Source organism: Periplaneta americana, chromosome 9 (genome assembly GCF_040183065.1).
Source record: "Periplaneta americana isolate PAMFEO1 chromosome 9, P.americana_PAMFEO1_priV1, whole genome shotgun sequence".
Lineage (NCBI taxonomy): Eukaryota > Metazoa > Arthropoda > Insecta > Blattodea > Blattidae > Periplaneta > Periplaneta americana.
In genome coordinates this window covers 105988464-106010620 of record NC_091125.1, presented here as the reverse complement: position 1 = coordinate 106010620, position 22157 = coordinate 105988464, and the positions used below count along the sequence as shown (strand labels likewise).

The 22157-nt window shown below is 36.0% G+C and overlaps 1 protein-coding gene across 1 annotated transcript in view; it reads left to right on the top strand.

The window, feature by feature from the left end:
- Nucleotides 1–22157, top strand: part of Sytalpha (Synaptotagmin alpha) — a 609065-nt gene that overhangs the window by 314628 nt on the left and 272280 nt on the right. The window lies entirely within an intron of this gene.

Below are 22157 nucleotides of genomic sequence, written 5' to 3'. Positions count from 1 at the left end.
TATGGTTGTGAAACTTGGACTCTCACTTTGAGAGAGGAACAGAGGTTAAGGGTGTTTGACAATAAGGTGTTTAGGAAAATATGTGGGGCTAAGAAGGATGAAGTTATAGGAGAATAAAGAAAGTTACACAACGCAGAACTGCACGCATTGTATTGTTCACCTGACATAATTAGAAACATTAAATCCAGACGATTGAGATGGATAGGGCATGTAGTACGTATGGGCGAATCCAAAAATGCATATAGAGTGTTAATTGGGAGGCCAGAGTGAAAAAGACCTTTGGGGAGGCCGAGATAGGTGGGAGGATAATATTAGAACGGATTTCAGGGAGGTGAGATATGATGGTAGAGATTGGATTAATCTTGCTCAGAATAGCAACCGATGGCGGGCTTATGTGAGAGCGGCAATGAACTTCCGGGTCCCTTAAAAGCCATAAGTAAGTAATTATATCAAATTAATACTATGAAATGAGCCGGCATGCCAGCCTATTTTAATAAAGTACGTAGGTTATTTACCATCGAATTTTCTAAGCAATATAAATAATTTCTTCAGAGTATAGTGGGACCATCGGATCTGTGCCCCCGTAAGATATGCGAACTGAACCCTAATTCCTTCTCAGCCTCGGTAATTCATTTCTCTCCCTGCATTCCTATCTCTCTCCCTTTCTGTCCCCCACTACTTACAATTTTGGCCTCCTTATGGGACAGTTTACAATATTTGCACTTGCAGTCCAGTGTTGTCAACTCAACATGAATACTGTAGCAAGGAGTGGCGAAAGAAATATTATTAAGCAAGCACGTAATAGCATTTTGCGATGAAGAGAAACAAACAGGTCATTATCTGTTTCCTATAAATCAGGCAACGAAAAGAGCAACTGATATCACAGGTGAAGCTTATTTTATTTCAATTGATTATGTATTAAAATTACTTACTTAACTAATACTAATAATACAACATTTTATGTAATTTAGTGTATATATACAGGTCAGAACTCCTAATAAAGAAAATCAGGAGAGAGGGAGTCTGTGCAGGAGATGAAAAGCTAGAATCACCAGAGAAGAACAGACCAAGGGAACTTTTAATTATTGTAGATGATATGAACCGATGTATTTTAAGAAGAAAGATACAAGAATTTTATATCCTTCAGAAAGAAGTTACAACATTGAAGAAATTACTGAAGCTTGCGAGAGAAGTAATAATTTCCAAGGTTGGAGAGAAAAACTACGGAAAGTGATTCGAGACATGGGATTTAGGTTTAAAAAATGTAGAAATACAAGCTGTATTTTGATTGCAAGAAAAAATATTGTAGCATGGAGGACCAGTTATTTATGACACCGTTTGACGAAAGTTTGGTAACATCCCTATTCGGCAAGGTTCGTGCCTGCTGTTTAACGTGGTGGGAGGAAAGCGGGTGGAATGGAGTGAGTACAGGCGTTAACTTTTCCAAGAACGACGACAGCGCTGAAGGGGCACAGATCCGATGGTCCGACAATAGTAGAGTATAGTCTACTCCTTTGGTCTAAGAGAATAATGAAGCAATTGAGAAAATCTGAAATAAGGGCTGAACTAAAATAAATGTATATTCTGGTGGTTTTACTTTAATATAATATTTATCTTGGAGTCGTGGAAAAATTAAGTCATTTATTTATTTACTTATTTATTTATTTATTTATTTATTTATTTATTTATTTATTTATTTATTTATTTATTTATTTATTTATTTATTTATTTATTTATTTATTTATTTATTTATTTATTTATTTATTTATTTACTTATTTATTCATTTTTTATTTTTCATTTATTTATATTTTTATAAATATTCGTTGATTACATACTACACAGATTTAATTTGACGGAAGAGAAAGATCTTTGAAAATACTACTGCGAAGGCAGTAGAGTCAGAATCATGTCTACAAAGGTAAAATTCGAGGTTCGTGAAGACGACGACAGTGATGATGATGAGGACGGAATATTTATATTAAAAAAGGCGTCGTCGCCACATCCAATTCCATTTTCCTCCAGTCGTTAGTTTGCGTTGTCGCTACAGGAGTCTGTGTTAATAAAAGATAGAACAGACGTTCTGAGAACTCGAATCTGTCTTTAAGCATCGGATGTCTCCGTCCATGACGGGAGTTGGTAAAGAAGCTTTCCGAAATAATAGTCATCCCTTCGCTGTGACGTGAAATTGGAAGCCAAAGAGAGGTTATTGACGTCATCCGAACACACAAGGAACAAAAGAAACGAAATACCAACTTAAAAACATCTCAGGATTTATCATTGATCGCTCTCTCCTTGTCAGCTTGGGTTCAGGAGTTGCTTTCTGATTGACCCTGACAACTGTATTTTATACAGTGGAAAGAAACCTATTTCCTTTTTTAGTACAAAAAAGTGTAATAGTATTTTGTTTCTTTGCTTCCAGTTTTTTCAATCGTAAATTCTGTTTTCTCATTTTCTTAAATTTCCAAAGACAGCAATTATTTAAGTTTTATTTAACTAGCTAGCTAGCTAGTGAGTACAAATTAAATTTATAACACAAAAATGTTTCTAGCCACTATCGTAAGAGCCAGGCTCGTGTACGGTGTGCTCTTAGCCAATAATATAACATAAAATTTACAAGGACAGTTAACTAAATACTGTAAGTAACTTAATTCAAACCAATAAATAACACACAAGAACAAAAAAAAAAAGAAGAGAAAAAGAGAAAAATCACATTTAATATAAATTGACAATCAGACAGAAGCCAGTGATATTCAATAAAAACATGAATATAGTCGACAGAAATAAAAGGTAAAAAATACATTTGTTAATATTTTTTTAAAAAGCTTCAATTTTAAAATATTTCAAATTTGGAAAATGGTTTGTAATTTTATTATACAGTCTTGGGCCGAAACTAGCACCATATTTAAGGGCTGAACTTGTATGACATTTAGCTCAATTAATGGGAAAGTAGACCTTTGTCTTCGAGTGCGATATTCATGTCTATTATATTTATGTTTTGTTTGATTTCTGTGGTAGTAAATTAGTAAACTATATTTATAAATTTCTTCAATAATTAATACTTTCAAATCTGTATAAATTAAATTTGTTGGATACTCCATATTTTTGGTTAGACAAATTTTTATTAATCTTCTGTGTAATAAAATTAATGGATTAAGTACAGATGATGCTACTCCACCCCAATTTATTATACCATATTTTATTAATGATTGTACTAAAGCTAAAAATATTATTCTCAGTGCCTCCTTAGTGATAAAATTTCGAAGTATTATGAATTTATAAATTGTCTTTCTTATACTTGTACACATGAAATCAATTGAGTTTTTACCATGTTGCATCTAGAACGTTGTGGAGTAATTCAATTTACAACGCATACTGTAGAAATTTGTTCATATAAAATACAGTTTATCCTTGCAGTTGCTGTGTGGTATAGATCACCAGCATGTTGTGTAGGTGGTATGAGCTCAAGTTTTGTTCAGGACTGATTTTCCATTAAAATCCATAGTGAAAACTGTGACGGACAAGTTCGCAGTTGACGTTTGCTAGAGGTTCTCTCATTTCTTCACTTTATACATCGCATAATTTCGTCTGATCTCCATTCCATTATCGTAGGGGCCTACTGTTCTATAATATTCCCCGACCAACGGCTGGCAGTAAGTTATAATTACACAACAAATTGCAAATAGTTCAGTGAGTCGTCAAGTTCTACTAACCATGTTGTGCTATATGTGTCTTCACCTGCTGCGCGGACAACATCGAGGCGATAGCTGAATTCGCCCCAAACTCTTCTCAGAGTGCATTCTTCCTCTGAATTCACTGCCGCTATGATTCAATTTCTGAGTCACCCGTATTAGTTGGTAATGGCGGTACAAAAACACAATCTTTGACGTAACTCCATAAGAAGAAGTCTCACAGTGTAATATCTGGAGACCTTGGTGACCAAGAGTGTAGTGCGGAGTCTTCGAGCTCCGTGTGACTTATCGAACGTATGTTATTACTCGACCAAGGCGAGTGGAGCCGCGGGCGTAATGTGAACTATCGCGATGCGATATTACGAACGCAGGAGCAGTATCGCCACGGCTCCGGACAGCAGGACTCCACTGGCCTTGGTCGAGTAATACCACAGTCTAGTATATACGGTCATGAAACTCAATACGTAGTAAATATGCATCCATAGATAGTTGCTGACCACTAGGATCGTTAATATCGCCTCATTACGGACAATGCGAAATAGTACCGGCACAGTCTATTGTTCCTAGCACCCTCACAACTGAAGCTTCGTGACTATATGTACTAGACTGTGGTAGGGGAGAGTCGGGTAGTATCGGACATCGGGTAATATCGGACAGTGAGTTTCTTTCATCTACCACACGATGATAGTACCTAACTGACATGGTTACGTTTCTGTGATGTCGCATAGAGAAACTTAACCGTGTCACTCAGGTACTACCATATGGTGGTAGATGAAAGAAACGCACTGTCCGATATTACCCGATGTCCGATATTATCCGACTCTCCCCTAATACTTAGAAACTGTCGAACCTCCCGGTGCCAATGTGGTGGTGCTCCGTCTTGCTGGAAAGTGAAGTTATTTGGAGTTTTCATGAAGTTGTGGGAAAAAGCCAGTTTTCCAGCATTTCAAGATAGATTTTCCCATTAACTATTTTATCTTCGAAAAAGAAAGGGCCGTAAACTTTTCTTGCAGAAACAGCACAGAACATGTTTACTCTAATTCACTAAAAACGTTTAGTCACAATTCAATGAAAATTTCTGTATAACTGTAGTCAATAAATTTAATACCTATTGTTGCGTTCGGCTATTCGGCTATTGTTGCATTGGGAGAGACATCTAGCATTGGCCATTAGAAACTCTATGACGTGCCGTTTCAAGTGATGTGCATGTCATTCACGGGCGACTCGTGATTGCAGATATATAGGGCTTTTAAATTCGGTCCATCTTTTTGATACACGATGTATTTATTTGTTGTTTTTCCTTTTTTACTTGGTTATTTAACGACGCTGTATCAACTGCTCGGTTATCTAGTGTCGATGGAGTTTATGATAGCAAGATGGTATTTGGCGAGATGAGGCCGAGAATTCACCATAGATTACTTGACATTTGCCTTATGGTTGGGAAAAACCTCGGAAAAAACCAACCAGGTAATCAGCCCAAGCAACTCTGGATCGACAGACAAGCTCATTAGCCGACTGAGCTACGCCTGTGCTACATTTATTTGTTCTGATTTCAATACAGGATGGAAGGTGTTCTTTGACTGTGCTTTTAAGGTAAGAATCCTTACCATAGTATAAATGGATAAGCCCTCAGTGATTTTGTTGCTTTACACTTAGATTTCCAAGAAATAATTATTTAACAAGTTACATTTTGATTCCATTATCTTTCAAACACATTTATTCGTAAAAATACACAATTTATAAGCGTCTTTAATTAGAGTTCTCATTTCCAACAAAATATTTATTACCGTGTTTCTAGTCACGTTTGTAATTTAAGAGTATTTTAATACTTTAATTATTAATAAATCACTCCAAATCCTGGATGTTTAACAGCACTGTTACTGAAATTTAGATGTGTGCTTTACCCTGAGGCCAGAGTACCGCGAAATGTAGAGTATTTTTCAGAGCGGAGCGTGCAGCAGTCAGTGTTTTGTTTACACATCTTTTACCACTCATTACTTCGTAGAAAAGGTATTTTCATGCGTTAGAAAGTGCTATTGGATTTACTTCTATGTTGCTAACAAATTCAAACATTTCTTTCGCCAATTTCGCCCAAAATCGCCCTCGTTGACAAACGTGGTTCTGCGTCCATAAACTTTCTTGCTCACTTCACTAGTGAGCCACTGCCGGCTTTTTATTTTGAATTTCTATCTTTGATCGGGACAACCAGTTTTAAATGAAGTGATGTATATTCTGCTTTCTTGGTGCTTCTGCCTTGCAGGTGCTATGGTAGACCGACTATTATCTGGTCTTTTTATTAATCTGACGCATTACATGAGCATATGGTGGGACCCATGTCAGCATATGGGATTTAACATAAGATAACGCATGACATTATATTGATATAGGAAAAAAAGTATGATTCAGGTGAAATTCGAACTCATGACCGCTATTTTCACACACAGTAAGTGACTTAGCCATTACATAGGCTACTCCGTGACCGCCAGTAATTTAATTATGAAAGGAGTGTTTTATAAATGAAGAGGTCTGCCCTAGTTTAATGTTTGTTTTTAATTGCAAGACTTCATTTTATGTCATGTTATGATAACATGTCTCCAATTTCATAAAGCCGGACCTCTGGAAAGAACAGAAGGCTTGATGAAGATCTAGACTACGTGTAGTATGGAGCTAATTAGGAAGTGCAGTAGAGATGCACTTGAAACCATCCCTCGTGTTGAAGAGAACTTGAAACGTGTATGCTGCGCCATATATTTTAATGAAATTATTCACCTCTTCCTTTCTCATACAAAGCTCTATACAAGTGCAAGAACGTTCTATGTCAGATATAGAAATTAACATAAATTCATTAATTTAAATTATCTAAAGAGAGAAAGAAATTACATTCCAGTAAGAACCGGAGATAGTTACAATTGTAAATAAATTAACCAGGGAGTGCTGTAGTTACATATGATGCACGCGTCTGGAAAAAGAAGTCACAGGGGATTTATGAAATCCCTTTGATTGCGTGAAAGACTTTGTTCTTGGTATGTAATTAAGGTCATAGATTTCAGGGCTTATTCGTACCACGGCCTGTTTCATCTATCATAATGCAACCAAATTTATCGTTAATAAAATGTTTATTAAAATAACTAAAAGATTCTCTCTGTAACGTAGTCTTTCTTTAATATTGATCACATTTATAATTTGTACATTTGCAGTTGACTCACCTTATAAGAATTCTTCATTGTTCCTTTTTGCGTTGTTTGCACTTATACATCCGTTGTCCTCCAGTATTTATTCTTGACGAGTTTTGGTTTTATCGGTTCACCATTTTTACTTCAATTTTTATCTTGCCTTTTTCGTTGTACGCTTTTTGAGATTTTATCGCTTCCATAACAAGATAATACCCCTGATCACACATATAACATATTGGACATCCCCATGTTAAAATCGGTAACATGTGACAGAGAACAACCACCAGGATCGTAACCGTCGATTGAGAACGACTGCTAGATGGAAGTACAGTTGCTCCATGCAATTCAAATGAGAGTTATAACTGACTTCTTATGCAGTAGCTAGATGGCAGCATAGTGAATATGATAAAAGTTGTTGCCGTCAAAGCCTATAAAGCTGAGCAATCTGTTATATATGTGATCTGGGATAATACTGACAGTGTCGCCAATTCAGCAATGTTGTCACTAAATCTGGTGACTTTTAACAAAAATCAGTATTGTCAGTTATCAGTATTGTCATTATTATTATTATTATTATTATTATTATTATTATTATTATTATCATTATCATCATCATCACTGCTGATACTGGTAATGCTATCAGTATTGTTATCAGTATTACCATTATTATTATTATTATTATTACTATTATTATTACTATTATTAAATCAATAACTAGTAAATAATTTATAGTCATCAAAATATTTAAAAAATTAAAATGGAGATATAGCGTAGTCAAATTATTATTTTATCCTTCAAGGGAAGATGTAGGCCTATATATATTCAGGCACGTATATAAAAGTTATGGTAACACTTGCTGATAAATAATAATAATAATAATAATAATAATAATAATAATAATAATAATAATAATACTGTTATGCCTGCATCATGCCCTGTAATGTCGCTTCTATATTATACTACTACTGATTGAACCGTTGAGCAAAGCAACATATTACATTTTCTCCGAAAGAACAGCGAATAAATTCCTCTTCCCATTCTGTACGAAACCTTCTGTTCCTGCTAGAGACGAGGGTTTGTAGAGCGACATGGTACCGACGCTGCTTACCTTTAGTACGTAAGCGAGACAGAGAGCAATGTACAGGAAACTACCCTTACCAGTATGAATGTCTTTGATTACACGATGTAATCACGATACCCAATTTGCTATAGAGTAGTATAGAATAAACCAGTCTGATATCTTCTATCAGCTCCCAAAGCAGATAAACTGATCTGTTCTGGCAGTCTTCATGCCACTAATACTTTGCTAAATGAACGTCAACGTGATCCCGTCTAATGCTGTCCCTAGTAGCTTATGCCGGAGAGCTCATCATTCGTCACTGGATCAACGAAATTCACTTACTGTCTCACATTAAATGAGCAACAACATATTACCTAGCAAACCACTGTAGCGTCCCCAGCAATTTGAGTAAATATTGCTGGCAAGCTCGACGTGCTCCTCAATCAAATTAAACAGAGTGACGCCATCTCTATTATTGCCGAGATAAACAGCATCTCGTCGGTAGCCACGTCGATCATCACGAGCATCCAATTGAATACCAAGCGAGAAAAACCCTTCATCCCAACTTTTGATGCAAAAGGAACTGATGCTGTCATCTAGTGGCTTAGCATGAACACTATTACGTGCCTAAAGCACGAAACGGAAAAACGATCCGAGTCGTACGAAAAGCTGCTTTGAAAGTTCGTCGCCAAGGGGAAGAATATTTCATCTCCATGTAATACCAGCGATTATCTCTAGACCATAAACGTGTGACCTGAAGCATTCTTTCCGCTTTGTCTTCAGTTCCTTTCGCGATGGTACTTCCTCCGGTAAATTGTACATTTACGTGATCGCAAGCACCTATACTACGCCTGTTTTGGTAGTTTTCATCGAAATCATGCAAATCTCTCGACAGTAACAGAACCAGTCGACTGCTGTTCTCTCGGGTGTTGGTACAGAAATGAACGTTCAGTAATGGTTAGGGCAGGCATGTCAGAAATCAGACTCTAAATGTGCAGTTATGTGCGCGGATCGCCGGTCTGTGCAGGTTGCATCAATCAAGCGTTGCTCTTACCCGTTCTTAGCTGGAGGGATGTACAATAATCTATTCTGCGCTTCTAGGGTTGGATTAAATAGACATTTGGACTTTATAAACATAGTTAGCAGAACGAAAAAACACAGTTATTATCAGTATCTATATTTGACAATTGTAATACAAGAAACTTTAGGCTTACTCAGTTATACTTCACAAAGTAGTGGTTTGTAAAGCATAATTTATTAATATGATTTTTATACAGTATTTGAAGAAAAAAAAATTGCAGTAATTTCGAAACAACAAGAAAGGAACAAGTATTTCATTTTACGTAGTAGGTACTAATTATTTTAAAGTAATAGACCCTACGCTTTCATTGTTCGTCAAGCATTATTATTTACTGTGACCATTGGTGCACATATGTTGAAGAAAATATTATACTCCCAATTAATTACATGCAGTAGGAAATTGTGAAGTTTTTACACTGAAATCATTTCTTTGCTGTATGTCAATATAAATTAGTATTAATAAATATAAATTAAGCTTAGAATTTAAATTCACATACAGTTTATTTGAAAACATTGAGAGCAAGTATCGAAAAGTTAGGAGCGTTACTCAAAGAAATTAAAAGTGTACTTCACAAGCTGTGAAGCGACGATATTCTCTTTATGTCAGATTTAAAGATTTATTAACATAAGTATTTTGAATTAATATTGTGACGTGAGATGGAAAATTTGTCATTATATATTTTTCCAGAAAATTTTTCCGCCTTGCAAATAGTTGTTTTCTTCTCACCTTACAATCTCAAGAGCCTCACATGTATTCCTCACTATATTCTCATCACTTACCAGTTTATGAAATGAAAGTCGTAAGTCGTCTAACCTTTGATGGCTGTCTTAGTACAGACTACAAACCAACGCCATTGTCAAGTACGTTTTGCCGTGAGAGTACCGGTTAAGAAATAAGCGCTGGCACTATCATATTTTGAGAACTTTACTAATCTGATCTAAATTGTCACCTCGCAACACTATTACTTCGACATAGGCTGATGAAAGCCTTTCATTTTAAAATAGGCCTAATTATTATTGTTGGCTGAGGAAAACATTTTTATGTTATATGATTCGTAATTTCTCTTCTCCGTTATCTGTGAACTCCTCACTTTATTTATCATAACTCATTCACAGACACAGCCAAATCGGCACTCGTACTGAAACGTGTTACTGAAACAAAAGCTGTTGCAGGTATTGTATAGCCCTGTCGCGTTCCCCTCCAAGGCGATTCACTCCCTCCAGGTAGGGGAATAGAGATTGCACATCGCACAGAGACAGTTGCACAATGTGAGCGACTGCACAATGTGCAGGGTTTTGACATGCCTGGGTTAGGGCACACGATGATTTATGAACAAACAGTATTTGGTAAGGAGAACTTATGAAGCCAGTATCTTGAACTTGTCAAGCCACGTACCCTTTGCCACGGATTTATAAAATTGTGGGCTACATGTCATCTCCTACATGAAAATTACTAAAATGTGCGGTCCGGTATTACAACGGGATGAAGGACGGCATTACATTCTTGATACATCATCTTCGTTTTCAAGAGCTCGTTATTGTACTAAAACTGTATGCATTTATCTTTAGCTGCACTCAGTGGCTCAAGATAAACTTATTTTACTGATGAATCTTGCCACACTAGTATTAGGTATCTTAACATGAAAACTTACCCATTTACGCACTTCAATTCTTTCTACAGAATATAGACTTCTAGGCAAAGGGAAAAGAGACGGGCCAAAAACTAGATGGACAGACCAATTTTCACTTTAGAAGAAGAGGAGCTAGCTAAGCTGAAACGTAGCCATGTTTATTATTATTATTATTATTATTATTATTATTATTATTATTATAGTTCGGGGCAGAAAAATATATCAGATGATAGACGACATTAAGATATACCTATGGATCATATGCGGAGACTAAGAGAAAGGCAGAAAATAGGAAAGATTGGAGAATGCTGGGTTTGCGGTAAATCCCTTGGGCAGAAAATTATAAATGAATTAATATATTCTTATTATTATTATTTTATTATTATTATTATTATTATTATTATTATTATTATTATTCATTGCATTTCATTCATTAATTGTTTTCTGCCCAAGAGCAGATTCTTCACTGCTAACCCAGCATTCTCCAATCTTCTCTCTTTTTCACCTTCCTCTTCGTCTTTTCATAAAATCCATATACATATCTTCATTGTCTATCATCTCATATACTTTTTTCTGCCCCAACATTTTTCCGTTCACCATTAATTCCAGTGCATCCTTCAGTAGGCAGCTTCTTCTCAGCCAGTAAAGCAGCCAATTTATTTTTCTCTTCCTGATCAGTTTCAGCCTTATTTTTTCATTTATTCTCTCTGACACAGCTTCATATCTTATTTCCTCTATCCATTTCACATGCTCCATTCCTATCACATATGGTTATTGTTATCCATTCATTCATTCATTCATTCATTCATTCATTCATTCATTCATTCATTCATTCATTCATTCATTCATTCATTCATTCATTCATTCATTCATTCATTCATTCATTCATTCAGAGTTTTCTGCCCAAGAACAGGTCCTACACCTGCAAACATAACATTTTAATATCTTCGTCTCCGCATACAACCCATATATATGGGTCATTCTCATGAAACCCGTCACTTTTGGAACCCAAAAATGGCAACAACTGAAATTGTAAGGAGATTAATTTTTTGCTAGGTATTGGTTAAATGTGTGAAATATAAGTCAGATGTGTTAGTGGCCATGTCTAAATCTTCGTGTACTATATATAATTTATTTCGAGAAATAGTCTGCCCAGGCATCCTGGGTTGCCAAAAACACAGGATAACACACATATAAGAATAGTAATGATTACAGTAAGATAGATGAGCCAAATTTAAATGTGAAATAAAACAAAATCAATTTTCAGATTCCACGGTGTCCACAGCATCTCCACGGTGTCTACAGTTTTAATCCGTGGATTATTCCTTTGGCTCGGTGAAGGCAATTTGATTTACACACCGACTTGAAATCAATACTGAAAATAAATAAGTCACAAATTTTATTATCCATAATAATATTAACTGATTGTTATAAGATATAATGCGATTGAGCCATGTTACAAAATGAAATAAGTATTTATGTTCGCTCGCAAACATTTTTGATTAATAATGTGAAGTATCGCTAACAGTGGTAAGCGTATTAATTTATATGTTTATAAATAATAATACCATATTGGATTACACTTTTTTACTTGGTTATTTAACGACGCTATATCAACTACTCAGTTATTTAGCGTCGATGGAATTGGTGACAGCGAGATGGTATTTGGCTGGATGAGACCAGGGATTCGCCATAGATTACCTGGCAGTCACCTTACGGTTGACGAAATCTAAAAAAAAAAAAAACCCAACCAGGTAATCAGTCCAAGCCGGAATCGAACCCAAGCCCGAGCGAAACTCCGGATCGTCAGTCAAGCGCCTCAGCCGACCGAGCTACGCCGGTGACTGATTTCACTTATTTCATGAAGATATTTAAATAGAAATAAGAAATGATTTACGGCTATAGTAATAACAATAATGATAAATATTTTACCTTTAATTCTGATTCTTTTATAAGTACATACACAAATGTGCCCTACAAAAAAATAAGAACCACTTCTGTAGAAGACACAAACCAACTCTTTTACACAAAAGAAAAATTTCACTCATACCACATTGAAATTTACACATATAACTCAATTCATTGAAAATTAACAAATTTTTATTTTCTTCACACCACTATACTGATGCGTTTTTATTGTATCACGTGATGCTTGTACTCCAAACTGTGGCTACTCTTGTGCCTGTAGGAATTATTCTGGCGAACAGCTGTGCGAGAAACTACTCTCTTACAGTGCTACAGCATTTTATACGTCTTAATTATTTTGCCACTTATAATGCGTCTTACTAATTGTTTACTTTTATATTCTACAGAAGAAAATGATTTTAATTGTTGTTCTAGCAACTCTCCAACGATCAGTTTCTTCTTTATGTCGGAAGGAACTGGACTCCCTCTTAGCAAAGTACGAACTGCAGTGCGCGAGGAAGATTGGTTTGCTTTTTTCTTCTCTGTGATACGAGATGGAGTATAGCATAGGCCTATTTCATTTTTTTACACGTGAAAAAGCTTTTCCAATTTTTCTGTTAAACGTTTAAGCTTAATGTTTCGGCTTTTAGTTTTCGAATAACTTCACTACTTTTTATTAGCAGGAGAGCTTTTTATATCCTTTCCCAAATTACTATGATTACATTGTTGAATATATTTGTTCCTAATTTTCGTGCAATATTCTTTCAACTATTCTCTTCGTTTTTCCTTCGCTCTCTTAATTCTCCATTAGTCATGGCCGAAACTGTCTTAATTTTTCCTTCCTTCTTCCTCTCAGCCCATATCTTACTCTCCGCAGCTGTGTAAGCAGCGTGCTTTTCAGAATCTGCTTCCATCGTTAAACACTCTGGTTCTATTTCCCTTCCAAGTTGCACGTTTCGACTTTTGACATTTCTTGAAACGTCAGATTTCTTACTTTTATAAATTTCTGTCTTTAAGCTTATTTTTCTTGTCCTTCCCTTACTCTCGTATTTTTTCCGTCCTCTAGTCAGTTCACCACCACTCATCGTGTAATACAGATACATGATACAGTCGCAATATTGTATCCATATAGATCTATGTAGAGACCGTATTTTCCAGCTACACCATAAACATCACATCAATAACAATTATCATGGCCTGTGAACTAAATATCCCGTTCTAAATAAATGCACGGTGTTTACAGCCACGGTGTCCACTCCCACGGTGTCCACTCCCACGGTGTCCACATTTCAGACTTCGCGCTGGTGTGTTCTAATTACTTTTAAGCATATTAATTTTTCCGATCATATTTCATAAGTAGCCTATGAAGTCATTACTTACCCAGCAGTTGGTAATTCCTCCTTGCGTAGTTGAGCTGGCACTTTATCCACGGTGTACACTTAAAAAAATGAACACTTGCTATTCGATGCTGTTTTTGAACTTGATACGCAAGTGCAGATTTTTTTATGTCTGAGAAAGCACTGGCAATTCACCGTCTTCATCTCCCGAATGTTCTGGAAGCACTACATTGAACTTCTCTTTTAAAGCGGCAAATTCAAAGCGAAGAATCATCCGTTCTATGGCAAAGCTAAAAAGTCGTGGACAAAAACTACACCACTTCTGTAGTGACATTGGGCACTTTTATAAAACTGTTGTCTATGGGATGTTTACTTCCTTCAACGCACTTTTCAATACAATGTGTTTCTTTGTAATCGGATTTATAGTTTAAAGGTGATATTCATTGAAATTTATATTCTGTAGTGCAGGACATCCACGGTGTCCACATATTAGGTTATTCCAAGCTATACATGGCAGTAAGAAAATGTAATATCGACCTAAGTTTAGGGTGGATGAGTAGGTATAATAGTGCTGTATTCTTCACACAGGAGATATTTTTCAAGTTGCAAGATATTACAGAAATCTGTGCAGGGGAAAGAAATGTGATGGGTTTCGTGAGAATGACCCATATCTTAATGTTGTCTATCATTTGATATCTTCTTCTGCCTCGAATTTTTCTTCCGTTCACCATTCCTTCCAGTGCTTCCTTCAGTAGACAATTTCATCTTAGTCACCCAGCCAATTCTTTCTTTTTCTCTTCGTGATCAGTTACAATATTATTCCTCCTTCATATCTTCATTTCTTCTTTTGTCTGTCCGTTTCACACGCTTCATTCTTCTCTATACATATTATTATTATTATTATTATTATTATTATTATTATTATTATCGGCATCCCAATCATTACTACCAAGAGGATAGTTGAATAACTTACATGTGCATTTTGCCATGAATTTTTTTTAGTTGTTTTATCTGTCCTTGTTTACTTCTGGGAGAGGCATTGCGACATCGTAGCTTTCATTTCAATTGGATTAGCTACTACTGCGCATCTACAAACCCCGCATTGTCACAACTACTAAATGATAAAATGTATAACATTAAACTGTAGTTGACAACTCCGTGAGCGGCTATAACGAGATTTGGCCAACAAAGCACTTTACTGCTACCAAAGTCCCGCGGACAGAATTCGCTTTATGTATCCTTTTCATATTGAAGAGACGTCAAAGAGAAGTAACCGACAAAGTTGTAATGGTTTTCTGTATGTATCTCCTTGTAACATTAAGTCAAGTGTAAGAAGTTAAGAAGTTTAAGGAGGATTAGATGGCTGCTATCACTTTGTGCTGTTTTGAAATGTAACATTATATCTGAAATATTGTGCTCACGACTTGGGTTTTAGCTTTTCTTCAGAAGAGAATAATGTATGTTTTGCATAAGTTATACAGAGTGATTCTTATAGAACCGAATCCAATTTCTTACGTAAAATTCGCAAACAAATTGAAGCAAAATGGCAAAATTCGCAGGAGACTTACCTTGGTCCATGCTAAACTTTCATCACATCAGGTGCTAGAAAGTGCCTGCTTTACTTGCCTTTATATTCATTTTTCTATCTTACTTTTCCTTTGTTTCATTGACCTATTTTCTCATTATATTTCTCTTTATTTCTGTTTTCCTTTCCTCCCTTATTTTCATCTTCTCTCTTACTTTGATTCTTTCAATTATTATTATTATTATTATTATTATTATTATTATTATTATTATTATTATTATTATTATTATTATTATTAATCTTTCGTTTTTCTTCCTATTTTATTTTCCTTCGTCTGTCTCATATTTTTTCCTTGTCTCTAAGTTTTCTTCTTCTGTCTCTTAGTTTTATTTCTCTGTCTCTTAATTTTATTTCTCTGTCTCTTAGTTTTATTTCTCTGTCTCTTAGCTCCCTTCTTCTGTCTCTTAGTTTCCTTTTTCTGTGTCTTAGTTTCCTTTTTCTGTCTCTTAGTTCCCTTCTTCTGTCTCTTAGTTTCCGTCTTCTGTGTCTTAGTTTCCTTTGTCTGTCTCTTAGTTCCCTTCTTCTGTCCCTTAGTTTCCTTTTACTGTCTCTTAGTTCCCTTCTTCTGTCTCTTAGTTCCCTTCTTCTGTCTCTTAGTTTCCTTCTTCTGTGTCTTAGTTTCCTTTCTCTGTCTCTTAGTTCCCTTCTTCTGTCTCTTAGTTTCCTTCTTCTGTCTCTTACTTTTCTTCTTCTGTCTCTTAGTTTCCTTTTTCTGTCTCTTAGTTCCCTTCTTCTGTCTCTTAGTTTCCTTCTTCTGTGTCTTAGTTTTCTTCTTCTGTCTTAGTTTCCTTCTTCTGTGTCTTAGTTCCTTTTTATGTCTCTTAGTTCCCTTCTTCTGCCTCTTAGTTTCCTTTTTCTGTCTCTTAGTTCCCTTCTTCTATCTCTTAGTTCCCTTCTTCTGTCTCTTAGTTCCCTTCTTCTGTCTCTTAGTTCCCTTCTTCTGTCTCTTAGTTTCCTTCTTCTCTGTCTTAGTTTCCTTTTTCTGTCTCTTAGTTCCCTTCTTCTGTCTCTTAGTTTCCTTCTTCTGTCTCTTAGTTTCCTTTTTCTGTGTCATAGTTTCCTTCTTCTGTCTCTTAGTTCCCTTCTTCTGTCTCTTAGTTTCCTTTTTCTGTCTCTTAGTTCCCTTCTTCTGTCTCTTAGTTTCCTTTTTCTGTGTCTTAGTTTCCTTTTTCTGTCTCTTAGTTCCCTTCTTCTGTCTCTTAGTTTCCTTCTTCTGTGTCTTAGTTTCCTTTTTCTGTCTCATAGTTCCCTTCTTCTGTCTCTTAGTTCCCTTCTTCTGTCTCTTAGTTTCCTTCTTCTGTCTCTTAGTTACCTTCTTCTGTCTCTTAGTTTCCTTCTTTTGTCTCTTAGTTTCCTTCTTCTGTGTCTTAGTTTCCTTTTTCTGTCTCTTAGTTCCCTTCTTCTGTCTCTTAGTTTCCTTCTTCTGTCTCTTAGTTTCCTTCTTCTGTCTCTTAGCTTTTTTCTCCGCTTCTTAGCGTCCTTTCTCTGTCTCTTAGCTTTCTTTCTTTGTCTCTTAGTTTTCTTTTTTTAGTTGGTTATTTTTTATTGGGTTATTTTACGACGCTGTATCAACATCTAGGTTATTTAGCGTCTGAATGATATGAAGGTGATAATGCCGGTGAAATGAGTCCGGGGTCCAGCACCGAAAGTTACCCAGCATTTGCTCGTATTGGGTTGAGGGAAAACCCCGGAAAAAACCTCAACCAGGTAACTTGCCCCGGCCGGGATTCGAACCCGGGCCACCTGGTGTCGCAGCCAGACGCGCTGACCTTTACTCCACAGGTGTGAACTAATTGGTTATTTAACGACGCTGTACCACTACTAGGTTATTTAGTGTCGATGGGATTGGTGATAGCGAGATGGTATTTGGCGAGATGAGGTCGAGGATTCGCCATAGATTACCTGGCATTCACCTTACGGTTGGGGAAAACCTAAAAAAAAAAACAACCAGTTAATCAGCCTAAGCGGGGATCGAACCCGCGCTCGATCGCAATTCCAGATCGGCAGGCAAGCACCTTAACCGACTGAGCAACGACGGTGGCTTAGTTTTCTTTCTGCGCTTCTTAATTCTCTCTCTCTATCTCTTAGGTTTCTTCCTTCACCTCTTAATTTTCTTTCTCTGTTTCTTACCTATCTTCGTTTATTTTTCTTCCTTTTTTCTCTTATATTTTTTCTTCTCCATTTACTTTTCTTCCTGTCTCTTACATTTCCTTCTCCGCATCTTAATTTTCTTCCTATGTTTCTTACTTTCTCTGCGCCTTAGTTTTCTTTCTTTATCTCTTAGGCTTTTTCTCCTGTTAGTTTTCTTCGTTTGTCTTTTAGCTTCCTTCCTCATATTTTTCTTCCTCTGTATTTAGATTTCATTTTCTCCCTTGTAGTTTCCTTCCTCTGCTTCTTAGCTTTCTTCACTTAATTTTTGTTTTTATGTCTCAGCCTTTATTCTTCGATCTCTTAATATTTTTCTTTAAACCTTGTTTTTTTGTGAACCGACGCATGCGAGGTACGAGGCCACAAATCCGGACTACACGAGAGGTAGTGAATGGTTTCTATAGCTATGAGGCTCGCATACCTCGCACCTTGCAAATAAAGAAATCATTTACTAACTCGGCGGGCCTCGCATCTCGCTTGCGTCGGTTCAGAAAAATCAAGGTTTTAAACTATAGGGGAACAACTTACAAAACTCCGTTGGTCTACGCATGCGTCAATCTTAAAGAGTGACACAATATACTACTATACTTCCTCCTAATTCTAAGCCAATAGTTGCGCGTACTGACAGCAGTGATGCGTCAGGTGACTTGTCAATCTGTAACGACAATGGTTCAGATTAATGAAGGGAAACTCCAAACTCCTCCTCCAGCACAGCGGTAAGGTTTAGTAACCTCCTACAACGGAGTTTTGCCAATTGTAGGCCTATAGCCGTGCACATCTGTCATCCTCGCTGCACGCAGTTTCGTGGTATTTTAAAACAAAATACCGTTATGTTGAAGCGAGCGCACAACTTTTGTGTTTAAATATCACATCTGCAAATAGAATAGTCAGAGCTGCTTCGAAGCAAACATTACCTGCAGTTTCGCTGCCCTCCTAAAGAGAGTCCTTTGTTTGAACATATCTTGCGCATAAGATAGACTTAATGAGGATTAGTATTTTTTAATTGTATAGGCCTACGCTTAATCAAACAAGACAGAGTTTAAAGAGGCCGAAATGTTGAATAATTGCCTCACTACTGGACAAATTTCTTTGAATGACTTAATATTAATATTTCTACCTATATTACATGGATGAAGAAAGATTAACTCTATTCAAATAAGACAGTAAAAAGAGAAGAAATGAAAAAAAAAACTTCTTAAAGTCTTACTCACAACCATATCAAAAAGGTGAAATGAAGTTACTTTACCGTACGTGTGTAATTTTGTTAAAGTACTAAATAAAATTACGTATGCGACATGTGTGTCGTGGGCTTCATGCACTCGTGTCATTTCAGAAAAGCTTTCCACTCGTGCAAAATAGTTCCATTTTACACACAAGTTACATGAATAACTATTAAATATGTATTTATGCTCGAGCATGCCGAAATGTAGTAATTATACACCTTGTAGCAGCTCTTTAATGGACCTCATTAAAGTACGCCTATTCATTAAAGTTCAGGTGTTCCACCAATCAAAAAATATCTTGTAGCAATATGAAAGCCAAGTATCGATTATTCTCAGATATACACAGGCCACTGTTTTTGCAGGAGTTCTGCGACAATTTTAGTAGACGCTGGCGGCGACATCACGACATAGAAGCGTCACGGAGGCTGCAAAATCCAATACTGTCGCAGAAGGTTATGTTGAAGAATCAATCCAAAATAAAATTGAAATCTCAAATACAATATTAAACTCAGTCGAAAAAAACAACACACAAATTAACATCAATTCACCGTCATCTTCCACTTTTCACAAAGCACATTCCCGCAAATTCATTTCACCAATTGCACAATAAATCACCTATATTTGAAATAAAGTCAGTTCTATTACTGTAATAATTAGCGTTAATTGTAAATAATATTCAAATAAATTCAATTTGTCATCTCGTTTTTCAATGTCTAATTCAATTTCAAGGTTATATCAAGATTAATGTTTATTTTACTCTATAGATTATATCAAGGTCAATACCGACATTTGTTTCTCGGAAAGAATCAATACTTTCGCGTCTGCGCACATCTCACAATTTACGAGGTATTGCACAAGGTCAGTTGCGTTCCTCAGTCAGATAAGAATAACATGAATACTTATGGATAATTTCAAGTTAGAAATATGGTCGATCATAAAAAGTCGTATGAAACTTGCCTATAATGGTAATTAAGACGCTCGTATGAAAATTATGAAACTCGCTTGCGCTCGTTTCACAAACATTCTCGCGTCTTAATTACTACCATTATAGGTTCGTTGCATAATATACTATTTTAATTATAGTTTAAAAAATAAATTGCAAAGAGGAATGTCATTGCAACCAAGTAAAAAAAAACTGAGTTATAGAGAAATGCGTGAAATGTATGAGAAATTTTTATGTGGCTTTCATGGTAACGATTTGTTTATAAAGTTACAATGTTTGGAGAGAGAGGTTAGATGCTTTCACAAGTTTCCATGTCGAGTTTATGCCGTTTGCATTGGGTTTCGTAATGTTGTGTTGGGATCCAGACGCCCTAATTGCAGTTCGGAACACAATAAAGAGGCATGATGCGGCACTGTGGTGTTATGCTTTGTTGATCTTGTGCGGGAATCGTCTCCGATGATGTTACAATGCGTAATTAAGTCCTCCATCCTCAACCAAGTTTTACAGCTTTGGCTTCGCTGCCAGTAATTATCTCAACAAGCTTCGTCCGCAACTCTAACAAACACAGAGTTACCTGAAATGCGATCTACCACTATTATCTGCTATCCAGATTCTCCCATATGTGCAGTTTTCCGTTACTATTCCCGCAGCTCTCAGTAATATCATAATGTTTTAATAAGAGCTTGGTATTCACACAACAAACAGGTTTCTAAATCACAATATTCCAACAAATTGTCATGGAACTGTGATTAGTTTTGCCAGTTCAGTGTGTCAGAGATTCAGGACGTCGTTTAGAATTTCTAACCATTTAATAGTAAAACCAAGGAAGACGACAAAATTTGGCTTATTCATTCGATGTACTTTTATAAGAACACCTAATTGAAATTTCATTGCCTGATTCTTGTTAGCCATTAAGTAAATATTGATTGATGCCTATTTTGTATGATATAAAGACCACTTCGATGAGCTAAGCTTAAAGAGCGGGACTTAATGCTAAAAGGCTCGCCTTGGACTAATTATTATCTGACAGTTTTGACGTCTTTTTCCTCACTAGATAGGGAGAAAAATGCAACACATCTCCCTTTTTTCCTTGTATTTCTCTTGTTCACTTTGTGTTCTCCTTGATCTCTTTGCGTTCATACTTTGTTTTCTTTGTGTTCTCACTTTGTTCTCTTTGTTTTCTCTTTGTTTTCTCATTTTGTTCTCTTTGTTTTCTTACTTTGTTCTCTTTGTTTTCTTACTTTGTTCTTTCACTTTCTTCTCTTTTTTTCTTACTTTGTTCTTTTTGTGTTCTTACTTTGTTCCCTTTGTGTTCTCACTATTTTTCTCTTCGTGTTCTCACATTTCTTTTCGTGTTCCGACTTTATTCTCTTTGTGTTCCCCTTCACCTCTTTGTATCCCCCTTGTTCTCTTTGTGTTCTTCATGATTTTATTATATTCCCTTTTTTGTTCCTATTCCACGTTTTCTTCTTGTCTTCGACTTATTCTCTTTGTTCTCTCCTGTTTTTCCTTTATTCCCCTTGTTTTCCTTGTGTTCTACTTTATCCCCCTTGTTCTCATTTATCCCGTTTGTTCTTCTTATTTAACCCTTTGCTCTTCTTTTGTACCCCTTTGCTCTTCTTGTGTTCCCCTTGTGTTCCTTATGTTCCCCTTATTCTCATTATGTTTTTCTTGTACTCCCCTTGTTGTGCTCGTGTTCACCTTGTTCTCCTCAGGTCTTCTTGTGTTCCCTTGTTCTCCTCAGATACTCTAAAATCCTACCAGGACTATTTCCTTAGAGATAAAGGCGGCGAGCACGTAGAATTGACATCGTTACCGCTACTAATGCAGATCATATAGACAAGGCTGGAGCCCTTAGGACTTAGTAGATTACTTTAACCTTTACATAAGAAAAGAAAAGGGGATTTTTATATAATTCCAAAGTATGCTGGCATGTCAAATAATTGAACTACTCTGGAACAGATTACAGATTGCCATTGAAATTAATAAACCTTATTTGGAAGTACAATTTTTGTTTGCTGTTATTTAACATCATCATCGCTTTCTTCCAAGATTTGGATTTGTACAATCCGTTTATTCCCTATCAATCGAAATCATTTTTCCAGCGTCTTCTAAGGCTTCAAATATCTCTTGTTGTAGTTGGAAGGTAATGAAGCCATTATTTTCTGTAGTCTGAAAGTGTTAATTCTTTCTACACGTTCCTTTTAATGTACTTTATTTTCTTAGATTCCTTTTGTCACTTTATAGAAGGTGATTCAGTCGAAGTGTGTAGAAATAAAACAGAAAATAGAGAAAGCTTTACAAAACACTTTGAGATAGGAAATTTGGGGTCTGCGAAATCAGATTAAAATGTCTATCTCTTATTTTTTATATTATCTACGT